The sequence below is a fragment of the Lactuca saligna genome, chromosome 7, assembly GCF_052625555.1.
Source record: "Lactuca saligna cultivar CGN05327 chromosome 7, ASM5262555v1, whole genome shotgun sequence".
NCBI lineage: Eukaryota > Viridiplantae > Streptophyta > Magnoliopsida > Asterales > Asteraceae > Lactuca > Lactuca saligna.
Window position 1 is genome coordinate 148206882 of NC_136423.1, and position 12362 is coordinate 148219243.

Genomic DNA, 12362 nt, shown 5'->3' on the forward strand with positions numbered 1-12362 from the left:
GAAAACATCAATTTTCACATAACGATTTCATTGCAAGGAAGTAAACAAATAAATAAATAAGTCAAACAAAATTTATTTTATTTGTAAATGCAGCGGAAAAACATTTGTCCTTACAATGCAAAATCTATTGAAAACTATGTAAACGAAAATTTCTAACAACTCTATCATAACTATCTAAGCTCAAAATCCAATCTTCAAGTCCATGCGATCAAGATCCATCTCTTGTGATTAGATTCATCTTGCTCTCTTATCAAGCTTCCTTTCTTTTCACCGATCCTTCAAAACATTCAAATGCAATCTTATCACATCATGTATTAAGAATCAATGAATAGGAACTTAATGGAGTTAGATAGTGGATTCTTACCTAAAGCGTAGTCATACTTTTGACTCTCCCATCTCTTAGATCTCTTAGGTAAATAGGGCAACTTCGTTTCCAATACCCCTTCTCTTGGCAATAAAAGAAAACTGACTCCTTTGGAACAACACATGGAACTACCTCAAACATCGCCTTTCTCTTATGATCAAACTTTTCGATCATTGCATGTATTTCATTGCCATTGTCTATATCCATAGAGGTCTTGAAGGCAGATTCACCAATCAATTTTGCTTTTCTATTGCGCCAAACCATTGCTGATTCAGCAGCAATAAGCATATAGGTGAGATCTATAAGGGTCACATCGCGGTTCATCATATAGTACTCTCTTACAAACTCACTATACGAGTTAGGAAGTGACTGAAGAACCCAATCAACAGCCATCACTTCACCGACAACGGATCCCATCATTCTTAATCTATCAATGTGTGACTTCATCCCTAAGACGTGTGCACACACCGACTTGCCCTCTTTATGTTTACTTGCCAAAAGGGCTTGAGTGATATTGAACTTTTCAATTTTACAATCTTGTGGGTTGGGGAGAATAATTGGAGGAGGAGGAGGAAGTGAAGCATGATTTCTTGTTCCTCGATCGAATCGTGGAATATCATCTTCATGTGGAATACTTGTTTCACGGGATTTGAGAAGACCATAGTTGTCGAACTTTGACATCGGGAGAAAACCAAATTCAAGTTAGTTGATTGATTGAGTCCTTGGTAAATCACCCAAATGAAATTCCAAGGCTAGGACCCAACACAATATCCTACAACTCAGGATAGGGATGCCATAACCCAAATTGCAGAACATTTGAAGGTAAGTGAATGACGATTCACTAATTTCCACCATGAAAAACGAAAAAGAAATTTAGGTTTTAAATCTATGAAAACTCCTAGATCCTTTGAGATTCATTGAACATTTCAATGGCATGTTTAAATCTCGATATGCCCCTCTTGTTTGTGACTGGGATGCCGAGGATCACAAAGCGGGTGTGAATAACCATGCGAACTACATGGTGCCCTCACAAGTTACAATCACCTATTCGATGTGCCGGTAAACCACACACGCTCCACCGAACTATGACAAACATTGAGTCACCCTTTGCTACCTTTGCTTAGAACCATTTAGTGTGCCGGTAAACCACACACGCTCCACTAACGTCTTCGCAAGGGCACAAAGTGTAATTTCATGGAATTGCATCAATTCACTTTTTCCTAAGTAACTAAGATTGGGAATTTGAAAAACATTTAGTTACTTGGTATTTCATTATACTTATAATGGAAGGTTTCATCCTATCCTACCCGTTCGGCTAACGACCCTCCACTAGTCAAGAGTGCGGTGGGTAAGAGTGGATACCCATTCAATCGCCATTTTATAGGCAATTTCCTTAAACACCCCTTATAGACCAGCTTCGTGAATGAGGCCTACTAACGGTAAGACTGACTTTTACTCATACATATATATATAATGTTAGACTTTTAATGTTATATATAGTATAGGGTGTATTTTATACTTTTAAAATACTATATGGTTAACTTTAACAATTACACTTTTAATCCAATTAAAAGGTTAACCTAAACTTTTATGGATTTATTAAACCTCTTTTAACTATACTCCTTAATTAATTAATAAAACCATAAGGGTGTGATTTGAACTTTTCAAAACATTACTAGGGTTTTAGAATTTAACATTTCTAATTAAACCTTTAATCAACTTTTAAATTCCAAAACTTGAGGGCAAGTTTTGAAACATTTCAAAACATTAGGCTTTTAACTATTTAAATTTCAAAACTTCAAAACTTTTGGGTTCAAATTTAAACTATAAAACCTAAAGGGGAAATATGAAACTTTTCATAACAACAAGGATCAAACAACAAATAATCTAAACTAACATTTAGTTACATAATTATCCATATTTGATTTGTTTAATGATTTCTTGCAAAACAATTTATCAATTTACTCAAAATAATTAATCAATTATCTTATAAGGAAACAATTATCTTATTAATTGATAATTATCTTTAATTAGATCAAGAATATAGTCATATATATCATAAAATCTGATTTATATTGATCTAACATGATAAGGTAACTATCCAAATGTAAAAACAGCAAGAAATCCCGAGATAAGCATTATTTGACGCTCGAACTCGCCGAGTTGAGGGGTACTCGCCGAGTTCCTCAGCCATAAAGCCCAAAAAACAATTTTCCAGTTATACAATGCATCAATACAATTGAAACCATCCTAGTCTCTGATACCACTGATGGATTTTGGTCATAAGACATCCTATGTGCTCATACAAACCCTAATGCTTGGATCTAGGTTTCTCTATTGTACATGCTTTGAATCCAAGACTATAAACCCTAATTCTAGCATACATATAATCATATTAACATGAGAATAAGTTTATAGTGTTACCTTGATTGTTATGTAGCAATAACAATCCCAAATCTCCTTGTATTGACTTTGGAATGCTTAGAGTCACAAGTGTCACTCCTCTAATGGCTCACAAACACCATAAGCAAGAGGATGAAGAGGAGAGAGGATGGAGGCTGCCAAAAACGTGTGTAAACCCTTACAAGAAGCTTAGCCACGTTTTTGAGCCTTAAGGGGTCTTTATATAGTTGGGCTATTAGGGTTATCTAACAAGGAAACCCTAATTTGGATGCTTAAGCCCTAAGCAACCCATAGACTCCTTTAATTAAGCCCATGGACGATTTCCTTATGGGTTTTCTATTAGAATTCGTCCATCCCTTAATATAAGGCAATCCATGGCCCAAATTGCAATTATCCTATAATTACAATTCCAGTCCCTTAAGTTTAATTAATTTCTTTTAGTCACAAAACTAATTACCAATTAATTATTGACTAATATTAATTAAACAATATGATTTCTCCTTTAATATATTATTCTCATAATACATCAATAAATCATATTTAATCCTTACTCTCCATAAATCATCCTATCAAGTTGCTTTGGTGAAGGCAACCCAAAAGGACCATGCACCATCGGATCAAGTACATACCAAAATAGTTATGGACTTAGACACTAATCCAACAATTATAACGACACTTATATAAGTCATAATAATAGCTCAAATATTTATTATAAATTTATAATAACAATACCAATTTTAAATATAAACTATATTTAAAATAGGGTAAGCATAACTTACTTTCAAGGGGATTTTAGCTAGGAGTCGGGCTCTGCAGGGGCAGAACTTCGTCGCTGAATCTTTCTAAGAAAGATTCGTGCAGCGCTTCAGCGCTCACCTTACTATACTAAAACTACAGAAAGAGAAGTCGAATCATGAGGGACCGAAATGCTCGGGGGATAAGGAAAGAAAGACTCTTGAATCAAGAGAATGGTGCAAGAAATATGAGAGCCCAAGGCTCTTATTTATACTAATTGAATTTTCAAAAACTACCCTCCATAATTACTTAATGACCTTTTAGTTATATAAACAACTAAACACCACTCTATAATACTATTTTAAATGGATTTAATGATATTTGTACTAAACTAATGTCGAAAGAACTCAACATTAGTCTTATAATGACCGCATCGTCGATACCTTTCTAATGATATATACATATGTATATATATGTGTACGTATACATGATTTATACTTTATTTTAATACGTAAATATGCTATTATAATTTGTAACTCGTTCATACGAACTCCGTTTTTGACGTTCTTTATATCCACGCGTAGGTGGAGACATACTCTAAAACTTTCGTTTAGACTCCGTCGGCTAATTTTGACTTTATTTTTAAAGTTATATTTTTAACAGGCCGGGACAGGATTGGTCCGTTAAAATCTCATAACTTCTTTATCCGATGTCCATTTTTGTTTGTATTTTTATCGTTACACTACTAATAACGAGATCTTCGATTCTTGTTTAGGTTGTGTCGGCTAAAAATCAATCGATCTAAAATTCGAATTTCGGTTTGTACACCGCTAATCCGAAACTTCGAAAAATCATAACTTATTCATACGAAGTCAGATTTGGGCGTTCTTTTTATCGATGTTCTTAGTTTAACATGTTATACGACTTTCGTTTAGAGCGCTAAGGCTAAATCTCTCTCTATCATAAATTTATTATTTACGCTTCCCGGCGCCGTGCCGGTTCCGACGCGAAACTTCGACAGGTCATAACTTCTTCGTTATAACTCGGGTTTCGGCGTTCTTTATATGTACGGAAACCTTGTGAAATATTCTACAACTTGGTTAAGATTATTTATTCTAAATAATCTTTTTGTAGAAAAGTCATTTTCGACCCCTATTGCCTCTAAATTGACTAGCCCGGATCTGCGGGCGTTACATGTTGGAAGTAGATATGAATGAAGATTGTCATGAATTGGTGTGTAGATTGTCTAAATAGTGTTAGACATATCAAGGATTGCTGCAACGTTCATGAGTGCTTATGAACTGGTTTTGAGCATTGGAACAAACCCGCGCTTGCTGGAATCACTTTATGGAATATGATATAAAATTTGATCGCAAGACGATAATATCATATAGTCTTAAAACCTAGATATATGGTTTATTATTTGTTAATTGATTGTACATTGATAATGCGAAAACGCATCAGTAACTTGGTGTTATAAAACGCATTGTTGTGTATAGTTGGTTAATGAATAAGTAAATGCATATAAGTCGAAGTTTATCTGTAAATTTTATCCTAAGAGGGTAGAAGGGATATCTTGGCCACTCGATGATTTGATTTGACTTATGTGCCGGGCCCAGTCAGAACTGAATTGATGTGTTTGATTAAGTTCTATGTCGAATAAATCGGAGATCGAGAAATCAAATGCTAGACTAACCATTCCATAGGATTGTCAGCATGATATCTAACAGAGGACTGTACGATCCCTTATCTAAAGGACAAGATTGATTAGATCAGAGTTTGATAGCGTCTTTAAGAGCTACGATTGCAAATCGAATTGTACTTGTATAGTTACTAGACTTATCCAAGTGGGAGACTGTTGGAATAGTGTCTAAGGCTGCAACTATATTAGGCAAGTATTTGATCCGGTTGTGCATGGTCCTTTTGGGTTGCCTTCACCATAGCAACTTGATGGATGATTTGTTAAAAGAGAGTAAATATTATAAGGAATAATATATGGTTATTTTATTAATATAAGTCATAGATTAATTGGAATTGATTTGGTGACTTAAAGAGATTAATTAAATAAGAGGGTATAAACTGTCAATTGTTTGATAGTTTCACTTTAGACTATAAATCCTTATCCATGATAGGATGGACGATTTCTAGGGCTTGGATAAGCCAAAATCGTCCATAGGGTTATCAAGGAAAGGATATGGATCAACTTAAAGTCTAAGTTATCCAATTAGGGTTAAAGCTGTAATCCTTAAGGAGTCTACAAGTATAAATAGACCCTAGGGGTGAGGGAATTTGATACACCATTTAAAGTAGAGATACTCTGGCCGAATTCCTCCCCTCTCCTCTCTCCTAAATCATCTTGCTTGCTATTGGTGTTTGCAAGCCATTAGAGGAGTGACATTTGTGACTCTAGAAGCTCCAAGACAACAAGATCAACAAGGAATCCAAAGGTATGATTCTAGATCTATTTCAATGTTGTTATTTAACCTAATTAGCCATTAGAAGTCTTGGATTCAAAGCATGTTTAATTAGAAAGCCTAGATCCGAGCATTAGGGTTTTGCATGCGCACATAGGAAAGTTCTTATGGCTAAAACCCATCAACAATGCCGACCCATTTAGCTAGTAAAAGTTCCCGGACTTCGGTCCGATGCAGTTTTAGTATGTTTGATGCCTTCGTGTCTCAGACAGGATTTTATGTGTTATGTGTTGCGGGCCATAGCCCGATGCAGTATGCAGTTTATGTGTTCATGGTAATTGATATGTTGTGCTATGCTATGTTACGCTCAGTCAGATTCCGGATTTCGGTCCGATGCAATTAGTTCCGGACTTCGGTCCGATGTAGTTTCCGGACTTCGGTCTGATGCAGTGGGCAAGGCCCAGTATGTGTTTATATGTTATTGTATGGTGTGTGGTAGTTTGGGGGAGCTCACTAAGCTTTGTGCTTACAGTTTTAGTTTTGATTTCAGGTACTTCCGCAAGTAAAGGGAAGAGCTCGGGTTGATGGCATCACACACACCACAGTTTCAGTTGTCCTGGGAGTTGTTTTTTTAAGCTTTTCATAGATATGAATTGATACAGTCTTGATACAGATTCTCGTAATACTTTGCTATTGTTTTTGAGATATTGACGTACGAGTTTTACTTTATGATATTAACATGGTGTTTTTAGTAATTATTAAACAAAAATTTTTGGATCATATTTTGGGATGTTACAATAATGGTCATTAGTTATGGTTTCAGTTTGTGATAAAGAAGATACACAAAAAAAAAAAAATGTATATGTCATTTACATCACTCCAAGACAAAATCTATAACAAAAAACTGTCTAAAGAACTGAGTGGAAAGAAATATAAAGACAAAACACGTTATTTACCTCAAGGATTCATATAATTTATTCTAATAATTAATAAAATGTATAAAACAATGATCAAAATGATCACAACACACTAAATTTAACGTCCACGTCTCCACGAACTATATATCAACAATGGAAACATTATAAAAAAAGATCTAAGAGCCTAAGACCTTTAAATAAAAAAGAAATAGTCTACTCTATTTTTATGTTTATTTAATTAATAAGTTATCATATTTTTTGCTATTTAATTTTTTTGAAGGATGATGAAATAATAACAAGCAGTGTATTTGATCTTAAACCGGCCCACACCAAATAACCTTGTCCAAAGGCTAAGCGTCGATGAAAAGGAAATAAACACAAACCCTAGTTTTGCATTCCTAAAGTCGTCGTCGCCCTCACCACCACCGTCGCCGTCCTTCGTTCTCCTCGCCGCCGTCGGCCTTCGTTCTCCTCGTCGTTTTGAGCCTTCTTCGCTTCTTCGCTTCTTCGCCATCGCCACTTCTTACTTGCGGCGAAAGCACAAAAGGGGCAACAAAGCTGCTTGTGGTAAGGTTCGTCCTCCCATGTTGCCGTATCCTACTTACTGGCACCACCTCCTCCTTCCCTACATCCTCCAGTATTTCTCTCTCTCCCTCTCTGTCAATCGATCTACGCCCCATGATTTCATCGGTTGGATGAGATTTTGATAGTAGGTTATATTGACATCCGCATCAATGTTCTTAAGAGCAGAAATTTGATGATGAATTTCAATTTACCCAATTTTATTTGTTGTGTTCTTGTTATTTTCACAATTTTGACTATTGATTCAATAAGCTTGACGTTCATCGGGAACTATGGCCTTCTCAAGGTGTTTTGTTTTTGCTTTTATTATTTAGATCATTGCTCTTTGTTTTACAATAAATTAGCAACTGTCTTTAGTTATTGATGGTTCTGCGTGTAAATAAATGAGTTATTTAATGAGATGAAACACTTAACTAGTTAGAGTATTCTGGTTTAACTTGCTTAAAGTTTTCTAAATATAAATGTAATTCCACAGGGCACATGTTACAACTTAACGGTTGACTATAGAGTAATTATATATTTGTATGAATTCCACCAATGCTACTACTTAATTTATCATTATTACATTCTTCATTAAGGAATCATGGTGTACTCAGTGATGTTGGTAGTAGACAAATTTTCTCTTGACTATATTGCAACACATTCAGCCTTTAAGATCAAGAATATCAACCTTTAAAACTATACATGTTTATGATGATAATATGTTCACATATTGGATTTACCTTCTTTTGTTTAAGGTTTTCTAAACATAAAGTATTACTCAGGACTAGTAATTACAACCATACTATATTCTTGGCTGTCATTTAGCATGGGTTTCTTTCTGAGTAAATAAGGGTCATTTTTAGATATATAAACTTAATAAATAAATTTGTTTAGGTTATGCTTCTACTTGATATGATTTGATTGATTTTCTATATATTTAATTACTAAGTTTTTTTACAGGTGATTATCGTGCTTAAATATGGTAGGTGCAAGCACAAAGAAGAAGAAAGAAATGAGTTGAATGTCTTTTCGGTGATGACAATGACTCTTTTATATCTTGGTAATGCATCTATACTGAATTTTTTCTCACAAACAACTTTTAGTAGTTACTACTTAGGTATTCTACCAGGCAAGAAATAACAACATGCTTTCATTTATGTTTATTATAGCTTCCTACTCTTAGTTCCTTATATCACAACAATGTACTTTCAATTTTGATTCTTATACAGGCTCATACTTTAAAAAGATAATTATAGCATTGCACTTTTAAATTTTATCTTATTAAGACCTTATACTTTGGAATTACCACAAAAAATTACTTTGTATCAGGATGACATTGCTATAACTTGGTAGATTTCATTAAAGTTTGATGCTATAATAAAGATTGTACGAAAGTTCATTGCTATTTCTTGGATTTAACCATTTCTAATATCATATAAATTTCTTTCTTTTTGTTTGTCCTTCTCTACTTCTCATATAAATAAAAATTGATAGTTTTGGAACCTTTGGTATTTTAGATACAACAAAAATCAACCATAGGTCATTGCAAGGTTTAATCCTAATCTCTTTGTTATTGTTATCTCTAGTATATTTTACTTTTTCACGTATTTTTGTTGATCCATAGGTCATTGCAAGGTTTAATGAAATCGTCACAAGGCCTTTGATGGATGGTGCTTTGGACACATTCAATTCAGAGAGGAAGGTGTTGATGATTAAGACTAAATTACATTTTTTTTTTAGTATCATTTGATGACCCTTTATATGACACTGGGATTATTGACTAACATTGTTGTGTTTGGATTATTAGGTGGTGTGCGTTCCTGGTTTTGAGATTGGTTTAGTAGCTGAAAAGCTTTGAAAGTCAGGTAAATAAAATGCAATCTTGTGTATAGGAGCTGTGGTATGCAATATCTTACATGAAAATCATCACAATGAACCCCAAATTACATATTTTTCTTTGTGATTTCATAGGTAAGCAAGCACCCACTATAATTTTGGTGAAAACATAGCTGCATCAGTAGTCCTTTTTGATGACCTTAATTCAGGTTGTTTTTTAACTTTATATTACCAAAAACCAATCATAGTTTGATGTTCTTTCTCACATTTGTATCATTTTCTTTAACTGATTTATTCACTTTATATTTGGAGTCTTAACATGTGAAGACATGGATTATGTATATTTTAATTATTATTATTATATTTTTATTTATAAACAAGTCTTAAAACATTTGTTGTTCTAGGCCTTGAATTGTGTTGGTGGTAAAGCAGAGAATAAGGGCTCTGATGTAAGTTTCTTTGACTGATGGATTTTGTCAAGTAAAAAAAGTGAATTTTGTTAACTGAAATTATATAACTGTATTGCAGATTGAGATGACATCTTTATTTTGAAGAGTAATAGATTAATGTGTTGCAATACTATTTCATCCACAGTGTTCAAATGATCTTGAGAATGTAAATCCAATTATTGCAGAAAAAACTAGAAGAGTTGGATCTTCTTCTTTTTTTTTTTTTTTTTTTTTGGAAATTTGTGTTAAGCTTTTGTTGAGTAGGTGATGTATGTCTGCATAATAATTAATACTGAGCCAGGTGAAAAATAAATTGTCCCCCAACTTTTCATGTTTATTTATTTATTTGAGAAATAATTAATGCTTAGTTGTTTACTATTGACTAGTTCCATGGTTATTTGAAGGGGTTAAATACAAAAATAGAAAAATAAAACAATATGGTCCTTCATTGGATAAATCAGTGACGACATTTTATGGTCACTAATTGGATATGTCAGTAACGATTTTCTATGGTCACTAATCGGATAAGACAGCAATGACTTTTTGTGGTCACTATCGAATAAGACAGTGGAGACTTTTTATGGTCATTGGTTAGATAAAACAGTGATGACTTTCATTGAGTAGTGACCGTATTTAGGGACGAAAAAAGTCGTCATAGATTTAGTGACCAATATATTTTAGTCACTATTTAGCGATCATTTTAAAAATTTGTCACTAATCAGGTTTGTGATGGACCTATAGTGACAAAATATGACGACCCAAAATTTGGTCACTAAATCCTTTAGTGACGATCCCTTCTATTGTTAGTGACCATTGTTTTCGTCACTAATTGACATTTTTTTTTGTAGTGGAATGACATAAATCAAATGGATAATCTTTAATGATATCATAGATATAAATTTAAGATAGTTTCCCCAGTTCCTACCTAGTACAGTTTATTCTTTTGAGAATTATTTTTTGATGGCTCAAGAAAATAATTTTCAGTATCCAACTTGGGTAACACATTTGTTTTTAGTTCTTGTTTATAAAATGAGTGTAATGTTTTTTGGTTCATTATAATTTTATTTATTCGGATAAACGAATTAAATTATAAAGCAAGTTTTATTTTTAAAATTTAAACTAAAATAGTTTTAGGATTTAAAAATGTTTTAAAATATGTTCGTCATTCAATTTGTTTGCTTATTTCATATTTGGACCTATCTAACTGTAATCCCAAGGTGAATCTTATTTATTCACATATTCTAATTAAGTTGGAAGACTTAACTAATGACATAAGCAATCAATTTGGACCTAATCGGACATAAGCATGTTTATTCACATTCAAAGTCGGAAGAATTAACTAACGACATAATTATAAGTTGGAAAAATTAACTAACAACATAAACATTCAATTTGGACCTAATCGGACATAAGCATGTTTATTCACATTCAATTGGGACCTAATCGAACATAAGCATGATATTCACATATTCTAAGTTGGAAGAATTAACTAACGACAGATCTTATCATGAGACAATGATGCAACAAAAGATATCGAGTAGACATAGTTTTCTGTCAGGAGACTTAGAAGGGATCTAAGAGTTGCAAAGTAGATACAATTTGTAATTGTTACCTACCGAATGAATATATTGTTGTGTGTATGGTCAAGATAGATAGTACATTGGTATCCATTCGGTATAGATCTTAACCTTTCTTAAATTGAGTTTGACAATAAAATCAAGGGTGATAAACACATAAATGATTTTAATATAATACAAAAACTAAAATTGAGCTTTTCTTAAATCATTTGTTGATGGCCATGTGATATTTTAACAACGTGTCCCTTTGATATCTCCTTGAGAAGGAATAGCTCAATGTGAAGTGCGTTGCCAATATATATCGTAACTAGAAGATAGTACTCAAGCATAAAAAGAAGTTGTATGTTATTGATGTCAATGTTTTAAAACCCGGGTCGACCCGGCCGGTTCAACCGGTTGGACCTTGACCCGGGGCAGAAGGCGGGTTAATTGAGATCGGTTTTTTGTAAAAATACGAATCGGATCGAACCGGCCGGGTTTCCCCTAAACCACGGTTCGACCGTTTATGTTGAACCGGTTAAACTGGTTTGACCCGTTTCAATAGAGTTTGGATAGTTGGATATAAGTAGCGAACGCCAAAACAACGAGCAGTTTACGGTTTCTTCAATGTTTAAATTTTGTGGACATCATATTATTAGTTTTATATGTTTATGCATTATGCATGAAAGTAAAAATATATAGAAATAGAAAAAGACCATAAACCGGGTTGACCCGGCGGTTCAACCGGTTGACCCGGCGGTTCAACCGGTTGACCCGTGAACCGATCATCACACCGGGTCAACGAAAAACCCGGGTTTTAAAACATTGATTGATGTAAAATTATCATGACATGTAATCATGAAAAAAATATGTTTTAAAAAAACCATCATAAATTTATTAGAGTTTACAAACTGTTTGGTGTTATAATAATAATACCAACAACCATATTAAAGAGAATGATTATAGCCTTCACTAGTGATGCTCTTCTAGTCATTGACATCTCAACCTGAGTACATAGTACATTCAAACAAACATGTAAGTTGAAAAACTTATGAGATACATGGGTTTAGACTCGACAAATAATCAAAAAATAACCCAGATATTCTTTCAAAACTAAACTTGAA

At 33.6% G+C, this 12362-nt stretch overlaps 1 long non-coding RNA gene across 3 annotated transcripts; it reads left to right on the forward strand.

Annotated features, from left to right (window-relative positions):
- The first annotated feature begins 7133 nt into the window (after window positions 1–7133).
- Window positions 7134–10060, forward strand: LOC145003816 (uncharacterized). Of its 3 annotated transcripts, XR_013662167.1 has the most exons (8): window positions 7134–7405; window positions 8358–8457; window positions 8915–8947; window positions 9022–9099; window positions 9205–9262; window positions 9369–9442; window positions 9638–9682; window positions 9762–10060. It is a non-coding gene; the product is annotated as an uncharacterized LOC145003816 (long non-coding RNA). The 3 variants fall into 3 exon arrangements; XR_013662165.1 differs by lacking the exon at window positions 8915–8947 and having other exon boundaries at window positions 7139–7405; XR_013662166.1 differs by lacking the exon at window positions 8915–8947 and having other exon boundaries at window positions 7139–7400.
- Window positions 10061–12362: the final 2302 nt, after the last annotated feature.